General features: G+C 34.0%; 3 non-coding genes across 3 annotated transcripts; all 3 read right to left on the bottom strand.

Annotated features, from left to right (window-relative positions):
* Nucleotides 1-4,134: 4,134 nt before the first annotated feature.
* Nucleotides 4,135-4,207, bottom strand: Trnar-ucg. The gene has a single exon. It is a non-coding gene; the product is annotated as a tRNA-Arg (tRNA).
* Nucleotides 4,208-5,851: 1,644 nt separating this feature from the next.
* On the bottom strand, nucleotides 5,852-5,924 carry Trnar-ucg. The gene has a single exon. It is a non-coding gene; the product is annotated as a tRNA-Arg (tRNA).
* A 4,716-nt stretch (nucleotides 5,925-10,640) lies between these two features.
* On the bottom strand, nucleotides 10,641-10,713 carry Trnar-ucg. Its single transcript has one exon. It is a non-coding gene; the product is annotated as a tRNA-Arg (tRNA).
* Nucleotides 10,714-12,944: the final 2,231 nt, after the last annotated feature.

Below are 12,944 nucleotides of genomic sequence, written 5' to 3'. Positions count from 1 at the left end.
TGTATAAAAAAAACTATAAAGTTTGAAATTGCAAAATATAAACAAAATTATACCAAAAATTAGCGCATATATTTTATCTCCTAAATATTTCTTATATGATGAAACTTTATAATGAAATCATGGATAAATATTACAACCGTATAACAAAAAAAGTTTGTATTTTATATGGACATTTGGTTAAAGTATATGTATGTTTCATATTTTCTTTACCGGTTATCTCAGCATGTTCGTAAATCAATTAAGAAAGTGTCCTGATTATATGTGTAATTACCGATTAAACATAGTGAAATACAAGGTTACTCTCAATCAACAGCTGTAAATTCATAACATTTTATATAATTACTCATTCTTCAAATGCAGTGTTTACTAAATTGAAGTTAACTTTGCCTCTAGCAGATGATATGCTATTTTATTTTCAGGTAGTGAAAGAATATGATTGGACTAAATAACATGTCATGCTATATCCATCAATAACTTATTTCTGATAGCATTCGTAAAATCACATCTAGATACAACATGTTCTGTATGATCTTGGTAGAGCTCACCCTACCAGTGACAAAGTGTGGTAGTATTATATGTACTGTTTCGAAAGTAATTGTTACAATACGTTTCATCGCTAAATGTATCTTATCTCTGTATATTGGGGGTATTTTTTGGCTTATAACAACAAACAGTGTGGTTGTAGTGTGGTTGTAGCTTATTATAAATATGAACGAATTTGCTGAAATAATAATCATTTGAGATACGTTCCCTAAAACCATTCTCTTTTCCGTTTCTCCAATCAGAAAAATCACAATTATCTATAAACTCTACCACATGTTTGTAAAAACTATACTCCTGAATTATTCTAGTTAATCTGGAAAGATACTATGCTTTTTAATCAAACAATTTGTATTCACCATCACAACTGATGCAAACAATCGTTTTATTAAAACAATTGAACAGTAACATATCCCTGTCCATTCTACTCAACCCTCAAAAAACAATTTCCTGACACTAATAATGCTTTCTATGGGTGTTAATGTATAATGTTGTAGCATTTTTCTTATAGAAATATGTATCGAGTACCAGTGGAATTCCACTATACATACTAGAAAGCATTCCTGACGTCTGATAAAGATGTATTGAGGTTTTCACGGAGTACTTATGAAAGCGATACAGTACATGTAGTAAATGGCACTCGGCCTTTGTTTGACGGCCAAATGGAATATTGGAGAATTATTGCATTGTCCGTATAAATCGACTAGAACTAGGAATTAGTATTAGTCAATGGACACAGATGGATTTCTGGGTAAATATTGTGATACAGACTTTGCTCGCCTGAAGTGGCCGTGAGTTAGGCCGAGTAGTTAATTGGTCACCTATAAAAACAACCCGGCCACATTAGAGGTCGTTATAGGTCGTTTTCATATTCAAACGATTTGTTACAGAGATTTACAATCGTAACATATTGTACAATCTTCCTGACATCTGAGTAATGTTTTGGATGTATTTGATTTGGATGTCTGGATGGGTTTTGATGACATAAGATGTGTGAGTTTGCCAATAGTTTGTCAAGGTGAGAGGTTGATATGTAGATAGAACTACTGCCGTGTCACCACGTTTGTCAAGAAACTTATACTTATTATATAAGTATCGAGTTACGCTAACAAATCAGAATGTTCCAAATCAATTGTGTTCGTTTGTGTCTGATCAGTGATCGTTTTCCAAACCAAAATGTAATAAATCTGCGCATGCTCAGACTTCATGTATCAATATAAACAAAAGTAGAATCCCCGTGTCTTTGAAGGGAAAGTAAAATTTGTTTAAACAAAATCAAATAAGTGTGTATTGGCTTCTCACAAAATAATAATTTCGCAAGGATACAAATAAACCGCGTACAACGTAGGAATTATATGGAAGTTAAGAATGAATGAAGTAGAGACAACAAACCATCTCCATGAGCATACAGCAATACTTCAAACTGTGTAAGCAGACGCATTTTCACGGCATCGTTGATTTCCATATCTCAAACGTTTCAAAGGTGTAATTTGATTCAATATGACAGAGTAAGACTTCAGCTTGAGACGTTTACTACACCTATGCATCTGACAGTCTACATACAGGTATACAATCTGTAATCTGCCTTGTACACAAACAAAACATGAACTAATATGTCGCCTTCTCTAGAAGACACCAAACATAAAATCTATTAAGTTCGTAGTGTCTAAACAATTTAACATTACTTATGTAACCTGTTTGTTTTTTTAACTTCCACGTCTTAAGTTGCGATAAAGACAGATTTCCTCGTGTCTATGACAAAATATTATCTCTCGAAACAAGACAGTCGGCGATATTGTTGACCAAGTTTACTCTATCTTATTACGGGAATGGAAATATTATCGTTCCACCTAAGAATATCCTGTCACCCCAAAGAAATTATTATTGTACTTTTAATAGAAATGTTGTAAAAAGGAAAGCGAGCTTTCCTGAGCGGTGAACTATTGTGACTGGCATTGAGATTTGTTTGAACTTGTTGATATTAGTCCTTGGGCTGTCAACGAGTCCAAATGTTGACCACGTTACAATTGTCCACACGTGAATGGTCATCTGGAGAGCTATGAGACAAACCTTGACAAATACTGGCCTGGCTTTTTGATTCCTTACACCAATATTTGGACGACAAGTTGCTGACCATCTGTGACTGCGATATATGTCGACCGATAGATGAGCGGAACAGAGACACCAACAACAGGCAGCCATCCCAGCAGGATGTCACCACCGTCTGATGATAGGGAAGATACGGAAAGTTTTAACTCCAAAAAACATGATTACTTCTGGATAAATCGTTATTATTCTTATTTCTAGTGATAAATATGAGTCACAAGGTAGTTGACTGCAGGTGGACTTTCAGACACCGCGGTTTGCCATAGACTTGAAGCTAGAATTTATTTTGTAACGACTCACATAAAAAACTTCTTAAAAAATAAATCATGTATTGCAGCTAAAAGGTGTGTATTTGTTACGTCAAAGAGTGTCATGTACCCCATCCACTTTTTCATTTTCCACAAATATTTCACGACACTCTACGAAACTAATTTTTAATCAATTTACATAATTTTATCACTGATGAGACATAATTCAACGGACGAAACGGCCAAATGGTGCAGTAAACTTTTTACTTTGGTTTGCTTTCTACATCGACCTTAAATACGTGCTTGTTTATTTCGTATTTCTTATGGTTATGTTACACACACAATGCATTACAATATATCTATTATGATACAACAAAACAAACATCCTAAATTTCGTCAAAAACAATAAAAGAATACCAAAGTGTCAACAAAGACACAATTCGAGCTAAAAGTCGATAAAACTGTGAAAGGGAAACGACTTACACGGTGAACAGTTGATAAAGAACAAGGAGAATAAGACCAGACGTTCTGGAAGGGTAAGCGTGTTCTGCTGCTAGGTCAAACCCAAGTTATCTCACGACCTCACATCAATTAGTGACAACACAACAACAAGGCTAATCAGTGATACAAACATGATGCAATCATCATTATCATTGCATCATACCCTGATTAATGATATATGGAAGCGGGAATTGTGACAGCGTTCCTAACATTTAACTGCACCTTGTCTTCTTGGAAGAGTATTTTCCATTATCTATCGAAACTATAATTATAGATGAGATATACAATGTATATGTTTATAGAGTATTTTAAACGCGTGTATAAGTCAGTGTAAAGTTATCTGTTTTCTGAGATGATACAATATATGACCACATTAACTGTAAATGGAATCTTTCTCTTGTTGTTTTTTTGAAGAGAACGAGATATTTTATACTTGCTAATACCTTTGGTAACGTATTTAATGTAATCATAATAAACGTTCTCGATTTACATATAGAGTTGTATTTAATGTTTATTATCAACAAACATTTGTTTTCATAATAATTAAAGAAGTAATAACATAAATGTTACATGACCATAGGAAAACAGTGATAACTGCATGTAAACATAAACATGTATTACAAGTAGTATGGGGTCGACTTCATATCAATAACATGGGTCATGAAACGTGACCTACACGTTACTTTATTTAACAAACAAAAAAGTTAACTTCACAACATCAGTGTCATAAAAGATTAACCGACCACGACGAGACTCGAACTCGCAATCTTCCGATTCGAAGTCGGACGCCTTATCCATTAGGCCACGCGGTCTTATTATCAAATGACATTTAAACTTATCACTTGATTTTATCACATATATAATATGTATAACCAGACGTTTATACTTATTCATTGGACCACAAGTTCAATACAACAATTACTCCAAAGCACAACATTACAGATATATACTGTTAATATATGATCTATATATACTAGTATATATATTTCACAAAACTTTCTCATTTTTATACTGTTATAAGCACAGATAGAAATCATAATATTATGTTCAATGAATATTCGGATATAAGGTATTTTAACCCCGTGTATAAGTCAGGGTAAAGTTATCTGTTTTCTTACATATTACAATTTATGACCACATTAACTGTGAATGGAATATTTCTCTTGATTGTTTCTTTAAAAGAACGAGATTAATTGATACTTGCTGATATCTATTATATTATAGAGTACAGTATTTATTGTAAACGTTCCCGATAAACATTAAAGGGTAGTTCTAAGACATGATAATGTTTTCCAAACGGAAATTATTTGTATTTTCTGACATTCTGTACATTATAAAATATATTCAATACAGCTGTTTACAAACATACGATACACTACGGAATACGTTAGTACGTTCTAATCTGTTACGGGGTCTTTTACCATCATAAATGGTTAGAATTTGCATTTCAAAATAAAAATTTGGGAAAACAAATTGAAACTATAAACTTTATTGCTTAACATATGTGTAATTTCAAATAACCATACGCAGTAACGGGGATCAATTTTAGGCGATTTAGGCAAATGTGTGCACCGTTAAAACATTGCTATTTCATAGTCGTCCTGTGTACCTTAACATAACTACCATGAGTCTGTGTTTATATCAAGTTCAAGTTCAAGTTCTTTATTAACATTTTTANCAATCCGTTTACACAATTGAAGAAGTCAGATAATGAACCATTATACTTAACACAACATTTTACGTTATTATACAAAGACCTTATTAACACTAATAACTTTCCATCAATTCCTTCCCTTATTAATTTGAACCACATATTTTGTCGATTAATAAAATCAAATGCTTATTCAAATAGTCCTTTCTTTACCATCGACCCTAGGCCTGTCAGAATTGGTTTCGCGCTACCTACGTTTGTTATCGGCCCTAGGCCTGTCAGAATTGGTATCGAGTTACCTACGTTTGTTATCGGCCCTAGGCCTGTCAGAATTGGTATCGCGCTACCTACGTTTGTTGTCGACCCTAGGCCTGTCAGAATTGGTATCGCGCTACCTACGTTTGTTGTCGACCCTAGGCCTGTCAGAATTGGTATCGCGCTACCTACGTTTGTTGTCGACCCTAGGCCTGTCAGAATTGGTATCGCGCTACCTACGTTTGTTGTCAACATCAGTTGTAATGATTTTACTTACGTTTATAGTCAACAAACACGGCAATACCTTGATCATATTAGTGGTTCCAAATTTTTCTTCATCGCTGAATTATGAAAAAAAAAAAAAAAAATCATATTTTTTAGACCGCAAGGGTAAAATGATAATATAACATAAGTGATACTTAATACATAAATGGTCGTTAATATGGACATAAAAAGGTTAAGAAATGGTCGCTTTCACAAATATAAGAGGGATCTTGCAAGATGACCTAATCTATTTTAAAAGTTCAACTTTAACGTAAAAAATGGTTTCCGACCACGACGAGACTCGAACTCGCAATCTTCCGATTCGAAGTCGGACGCCTTATCCATTAGGCCACGCGGTCTGTTTGGTGCTTCATCGTTTTAGTTTATTAGCTAATTTCATTATATGTAAATAAAATCTAAACAATGTGGCTTTCACAATTAATAGGATTTACAATTGCAACAGACGGCTATACTTTTTATAACTCTTTATTATTATGTAGAAGCACATTATACTTACAAATTCAATACAACAGATAAACATGATATTCTTAGACGATTGCCTTTAATTAGGGTAAGGTTTCCCCGATGTGTACTGATGTTAATTCATGATTCATTTCACAAAACTTTCTCATTGATATTTTTAAAATCACAGATAGAAAGTATAATATCAGATCATATTACATCACATCAAATATTAGGTTCCTAATAATACGACAGAATTGGAAGAGATGGTGTATAACAAATCATCGCTGACTTAAGGAATACATTCATTTACAAACATAAATCAACAAATAAAATGACAGCAAATATTCCAGTTAAAAGTTGAGACATTGAATGAACCTCTCTTCAAATGAAATTTGAATAAATCATTAAACCATTATGGCTTATATCCAGTCGTGTTATTAGTATTGGTGAATATATAGCACAATCTGATTGAAAAACGTATTCTATTTCACGCATAAGACAAAACAAGCAGATGAGAGTCTTGTCTTGCTGAATGTTTTTTAATGGTAAAAAAAACACACTCAAAATATGAAGTTATTTTTACAGTTTTCAAATTCATTTAATAATATCAGGAATTGAGTTTCAGCCTGTCACTTCGTTTCTATATAAAGGATATGATACAGAACATTTTATAGAGGGACAAAAACAAACTGAAAATATCTTGTATAATAGGAAATTTTGTTATAAAACCTTGATTCATATTTTCAGGGTATTCAATAGGGAAAGTATATTTAAATATACTTAGATGTTGGACTCTTTCTTGGAACCATAAAAGCACAAATATTATTCAATTTATTTTAATTGTGGTGTGTCCTTTTTTAAGACACATCTATATACCAACAATATCATAACAATGAAAGTGAAGATCAGAGAGTCTTTCTAGACAGAAGAGATACACCTTATATTTCTGTTTGACTCTGGGTGACTACCGTAACGAGAGTACTGACAATAGACTCACCAGATAGAAACCGTCTGATACGCTAACCAGATACCACGCAGGATTTAGCCCCAATTTTGAAGCCATCTAACCAAATGACAAAATGTTCTATGCTAAAAACTTCCGATGGTCTTTTTGAACAAAACACAGTATGCTAAGTTTTCCCATAATGCAATTACATTTTTCTACTAATCAATATTAACATTATACAAGATATGAGAAACTTTATTCAAAGTCGCATTCATGTAAACAAACAACATTAGCTCTTGAGAGCTATTATTGTGAAAAAATATGTAAAACAACAATTATACGTCGTATCACAAGTAAAGGGAGATAATCACATATACATTATTATCAAAGAGATTTAAATATCAATTAAAATAAATAAATTATCACAGAAAAAGAAAGTATCATATCCCAGGTTTCTTAGTGATTTGAAGTACCCCTCCTACAAAGGCCCCCGCGACATGACACCTTTGATACAATAAATATATTAAAATAGTGTTAATATGAAAAGTTACTAATAAAACTAATCAGCAATAAAAGTGTCCACAGATGAGTAGTATTCGGAATAAGTAAACAAAAGACATAGTTAATAGTGAATACTTGTATATCACAAAAGACTTAGTTAGGGCTTAGGATTAAAGCACTATCAATTGGAATATGCATTCAATGCAAAAATATAAGAGAAAACAATGATAGAATATATACTTATGCAGTGTGAAATTAAAAATGATATCGAGATTAATTAACAAAAGAAATATATCCTAGAAAATTATGGAAATAAGAATAAGATGCTGCAAAAACATAGAATAGGATCAATATATATATACGAAATGAAATAAAACAACAATAGAATCTATAAATCAAAGTGTCAAGTAGCAGAGGTCACCAGGGCACACTATGAAGTAGTAATCTTAGAAACCTCACAACCCGTGTTCTTCAGACGGCGTACATGTAGCCTTTCGCTGTTGGTAATACCAATGTATGTGCCCGAAGGATAACAATTGAAGCAATAAAACAATCATGAATTACAAGTCTCCTTTTTTGGTTAAAAACACACAAAAAATCGTTTTAAAATTGACAATTGTCTTCAGGGTTTCCTACAAATTTCAGAGACATGAGCTTCAAAGTTTGAAACTGAGTCAAATTTTACATATAAAGGTTTGACAACACCACCAGGAACGCTGTTTGTTTCGCCTTCACTATCAGACTGTATAGCGTCAACCAAACGGTCCCCATACAAAAGGCCTGGAAATTCTCAGGGTTGGCTTTCATCTCGTTTAATTTCGACCAGTGTATTAAATATTACAGTCATTTTCAGTAATGCATAATTATGTAGTTTAGACGACGTCTCATATAAAAACATGTCATTTACAAATGCATTAAAAAGCAGGGATCCTAAAATAGAGCCCTTGGGTACTTCCAGCCAGCCACCGCATTTGGGGCCAATTTGTACCTGCTGCTTCCTGCTGCTCAGGTAGCTGGACACCAGGCTAACTGAGGCTTTGCTCAGGCCATAGGTCTCCAGCTTCCCGACCAACAAGTTATGAAGACAGTTAAAAGCATTGGAAAGGCCAATCAGTATGGCGGCGACATACTTATGGTTGTCCAGGGCTCTACGCCAGTCCTCAACAAGTTGCAACAGGGTGGTTGACATCTAAATCCTGGACGGAAAGCTGCACGGAAAGAAAGAAAAAAAACACGAGTTAAAAGACAGTCAGTTGATTACACTTGGTTCTTTCAAACTTTTGATTTACATTGTAAAATGCTGACTGGTCGGTAGTTTTGAATATCTAAAATATCTTTAAAAAATAAACACACAACAAAACAGGGACTACCTGTGCCTCCTTTAGTCTTCAATGGAACTCTGATTTATCAAGACAGTGATTAATCATATCACTCAGAGGTACACTGATATCTGTACAACAGGCTCTTAGTAGTTTTGAAGATATGCCATCGATACCGGCGGCCTTCGTCGCCTTCACCTTAGATATAGCCTTTTCAACCACGAAAGGAGAAACATAATTAAAACAAAATTTTGATCCGTTAATATGTGTGCCCTGATCTGTCTTAAAATAGTTTCATCAGAGGAATCTTCTGTACCAATATCAGAGGCAACATTTACATAAAAAATATTAAAAAACATTGCTGACCTCTGTTTTATCACTAATAATGGCCTCATCTTCCTTTAATAGCACATTGTTGCAATGTACAGAGCCCTTATTTGATGATAACGGTTTAATGGTGGGCCAAAAATCATTTTCATTCAAATCGTTGCGCATAGATTGTTAACGAAATTTAGTGTAATTTAAAATTTCTATGGTTACGATATGTTTCCTAATTAGAGGCTGATTTGCAATTAATATATTTGAGATTTATTTGTGGTTTATTTTTTATATCAAAGACATCACAAATATTTGATAATATATCAGCATTCACGCCCATGAAAATATTTAGATCTCCAACAAGTTTAGCATGACCATAGTGTATGCTGACTCGATCTTGAGGCTGACACAGGTCGTCGTAGACAGACCTTTTTGCAAGAACATAGTGGTCATTATTAGTTGGGGGGAGTCCGGATAAAAGTCATAAAACCAATAGACCAACACTAAATTCTCAACCGGCACCGGAAACGATGCATCATATTTAATTGCCTGTGGTTACAGGGAGTAAAAATAAACCGACCACGTCGAGACTCGAACTCGCAATCTTCCGATTTGAAGTCGGACGATTAAATGTTTAATTTAATGTTGGAACTTATATATGAAATTTGAATATATTGATCTTGTATATTAGATATTAAAAGAGTACGTGACCAGGTTGATCGATTGAACTGTAGAACAACTTATCAAAGTGATTTTGTTTAGATTGTGAAAAAAGTCATGTAGCACAACCAATAAGTGTTTATATTTGATGTTTCGATGACTAGTACGGTATGTACTCTGTCATCTTCATCAGACAAATGACCAGTGGAGCGGATGTACACTAATGTGTAAAATGTGTACGAGTTGTCCACAAATCGGAGTCGATTCGGCTACGCTGTAAGTGTATGTACAATTAGTTGTTATATATGTACCGAAATGACCCTATTCGGCTACGCTTTGTTTAATCCTTGGTCTTAGATGTCTGAGAGTGTTTAGAAATATGTTGTTTAGATATTTTATTTCAGCAGTAGTTCATTAGGATCATAGTCCTGTTGCGAAAAAGTACATCATATACATATTAAGGTCCCGCTTCATAAAACGACATTGTTTAATATGTACAGCATCCATCCGTATAATCATAACTGCATGACAATTTATCCCAGTTCCAGGTGTAAGTTTATTTGCCTCGATTTAGCACATTATAAAATAAATTAATTTGTGAAGACACAAAATGCAAGATTTTCAAAGAGTATCATTCAAATTGATTTTTGATATGGAGGTCGATGTTTTTAAATATGCTTATAGAGTGCCATGTGGTTTTGTCGTCACTACCCATGTTCGCAATGTGACATTACTTGGATTCGAATTATTGTTTTGTCAAGATTTCGATATTCCTGTGGGGGTTTTTACCGGATAAAAGTCTAAAAACCAATAGACGAAAACTAAGATCTCAACCGGTACCGGAAACGATGCGTTATAAAATAAACCGACCACGACGAGACTCGAACTCGCAATCTTCCGATTCGAAGTCGGACGCCTTATCCATTAGGCCACGCGGTCCCTGACATATTTGTATCCTCGGAACATTCGTACAGACTGTAATATATCGACTTCTAAAATATCATAATTTCGTTTATTCGCTTAACAGCATTAATCGAATATGTAAATTTAAAAATCTAAACAGATCATAAAGAATCTTGAATCCCTATTTTTATGGCAGTCGGAAAAAAAAAAAGCAGGAGAACACTGGAATGTCTACAAAACCATAATTCGAACTCATAATCGATACAACTAGGGCAAATAAAAAACAAAGCAAAGATTTAAACGGAGTTACTTCAAAAAAACCACAAGAAGATTAAGACCAGGTGTTCCCGAAGGATAAACGTCTTCTGCCTCGTCGACAACACCCACCGAGTAATTTCATATCAAAGCCAAGTACACTGAGCTTAATCGAAAAGGTACAATGTATATCAAACAAGAAAGTGGAAATTTCAATAATTTGTCCTTTTTTCCATGATATTCGAAACAAGCTATGGATAGGAATCGGTGGGGAGCAGGGATGTTCGTCATGGCGGAATAAATTCAAGGAAAACGGCTGATGAAGAAGTGTTTATTTTCAAGTATAAAAGTATATAATATTTGTTACATGTAGTAAAAACATTGTATACAATATGCATATTTTGAGTATCCTGTACTTATTTTATATGTAACAGCAGTATAACGGAGAAAACATGAAGACCGCGTGGCCTAATGAACAATGCTTCCGACTTCCAATCGGAAGATTGCGAGTTCGAGTCTCGTCATGGCCGGTTTAATATTGCTTTTAATACCATAAATCTTGATTTCTTTTACATTGCTTCGCAACTGTTAAACAGCTTACGACAAAGCAAATATTAGATACTGACGAGGAAATGCTTCGATCTCTTATAGCATAGTATAGTTGGCGTTGACGATATTTTGGTACATTTATATGTATGTGCTTTGTGTTACAGATATTTTCATGTAAATGTCATCAATTCGATTGCGTTAAAAATTAAATAATTAGAACACTGAAAACCGGAAGGTCTATTTGAGAACTTGAGTTTTTTTTGTACTTTTCCAGTCACAGACTATTTGTTTTCAGTTGGTTGACGTTTCTCCGGGTAACTGCTTTGCTCATTAAATCTCGTCACCTTCCACTATTGATTGGACTATTTTACGGTTTTGTAGTATATACAATTTTAAAATATAAGAAATGAACGGAACGAAGGAAACGCCAAAAACTTAAGATCTTGTGTTTCCATTAAAATTTGAAAGGTATTTCTGTATCTACTTATTTGTTCATTTCTTTTCCTCTCCGACGATTGTGAATCGCAGTTGCTTCCCTTTAAATGGTCCATTTAGTGAAAACAGCGTAATTTTACAATGTACTTTATGTTAAATGTGAAAAGTTGCATTTCAAACATTTCAGTAGTACCATTTTGTATTGTAATAGATACAGGCTGATGTTCCAAGACAGGCTTGTCCATCATTTCAGTCCGTGTAATACATTTGCTTATATTTTAAGTACATGCTGCTGTTCCTGACAGGATCTTTTCCAAACAGTATCAGTTTTGTAGGCATATCGGTATGCTCTTGTTGTTATTAGTTATATCTATTTTTGTGTGATCACTCTGTTAAGTATTTGAATAATGTGGGCACAAAATATGATACTTTTGTGTTCATTGAGTCTTGATTGAGACGTAGATCCTATTTAAAGGGACATAACTCCCATTTAAATGGACACAAATCCTGTTCCATCAAATTGAACAATTTTGTTTCCAGTCCGCACAGTTCCCTGGTCAATGCTACATCGTAGTCTCACAGGTATTGCTATGTATATATCGTATACGTTACAGCAATATCACTGACGTCACATCCCGCTCGTGAGAGTGTACACACTTGACATGACGTCATGTCATTGGCAGAATTAAGTTACGGTTATTCCATTTTAAATTCCATATACGATTAAAAAACAATTGTTACAAGATAGGAATTATAAACTTATATTTTGTTATCAATAAGCCATCACTGTTAGCCTCTACTGAAATACATACTTACCTTCATTGTAAGATGCTTAAACTATTATATACAATCATTAGACCCTAAATACCTGTTCATCATGATTTAGATCGATAGTGACCTGTCTATTTCCTGAATTACACCAGAGATATCATGATTGTAACAAGTGTGGTACATGATAAGCATTTCCTTTTCCCTTTCTGTCCACCTTGTGTTATCTCCGAGTTGGATGTGTGTGTGTGAGGGGGGGG

This window comes from Mizuhopecten yessoensis, unplaced genomic scaffold, assembly GCF_002113885.1.
Source record: "Mizuhopecten yessoensis strain PY_sf001 unplaced genomic scaffold, ASM211388v2 scaffold7087, whole genome shotgun sequence".
Taxonomy (NCBI): domain Eukaryota; kingdom Metazoa; phylum Mollusca; class Bivalvia; order Pectinida; family Pectinidae; genus Mizuhopecten; species Mizuhopecten yessoensis.
The sequence above is the reverse complement of the archived record's forward strand: the minus strand, read 5'-3'. Positions and strand labels throughout refer to the sequence as shown.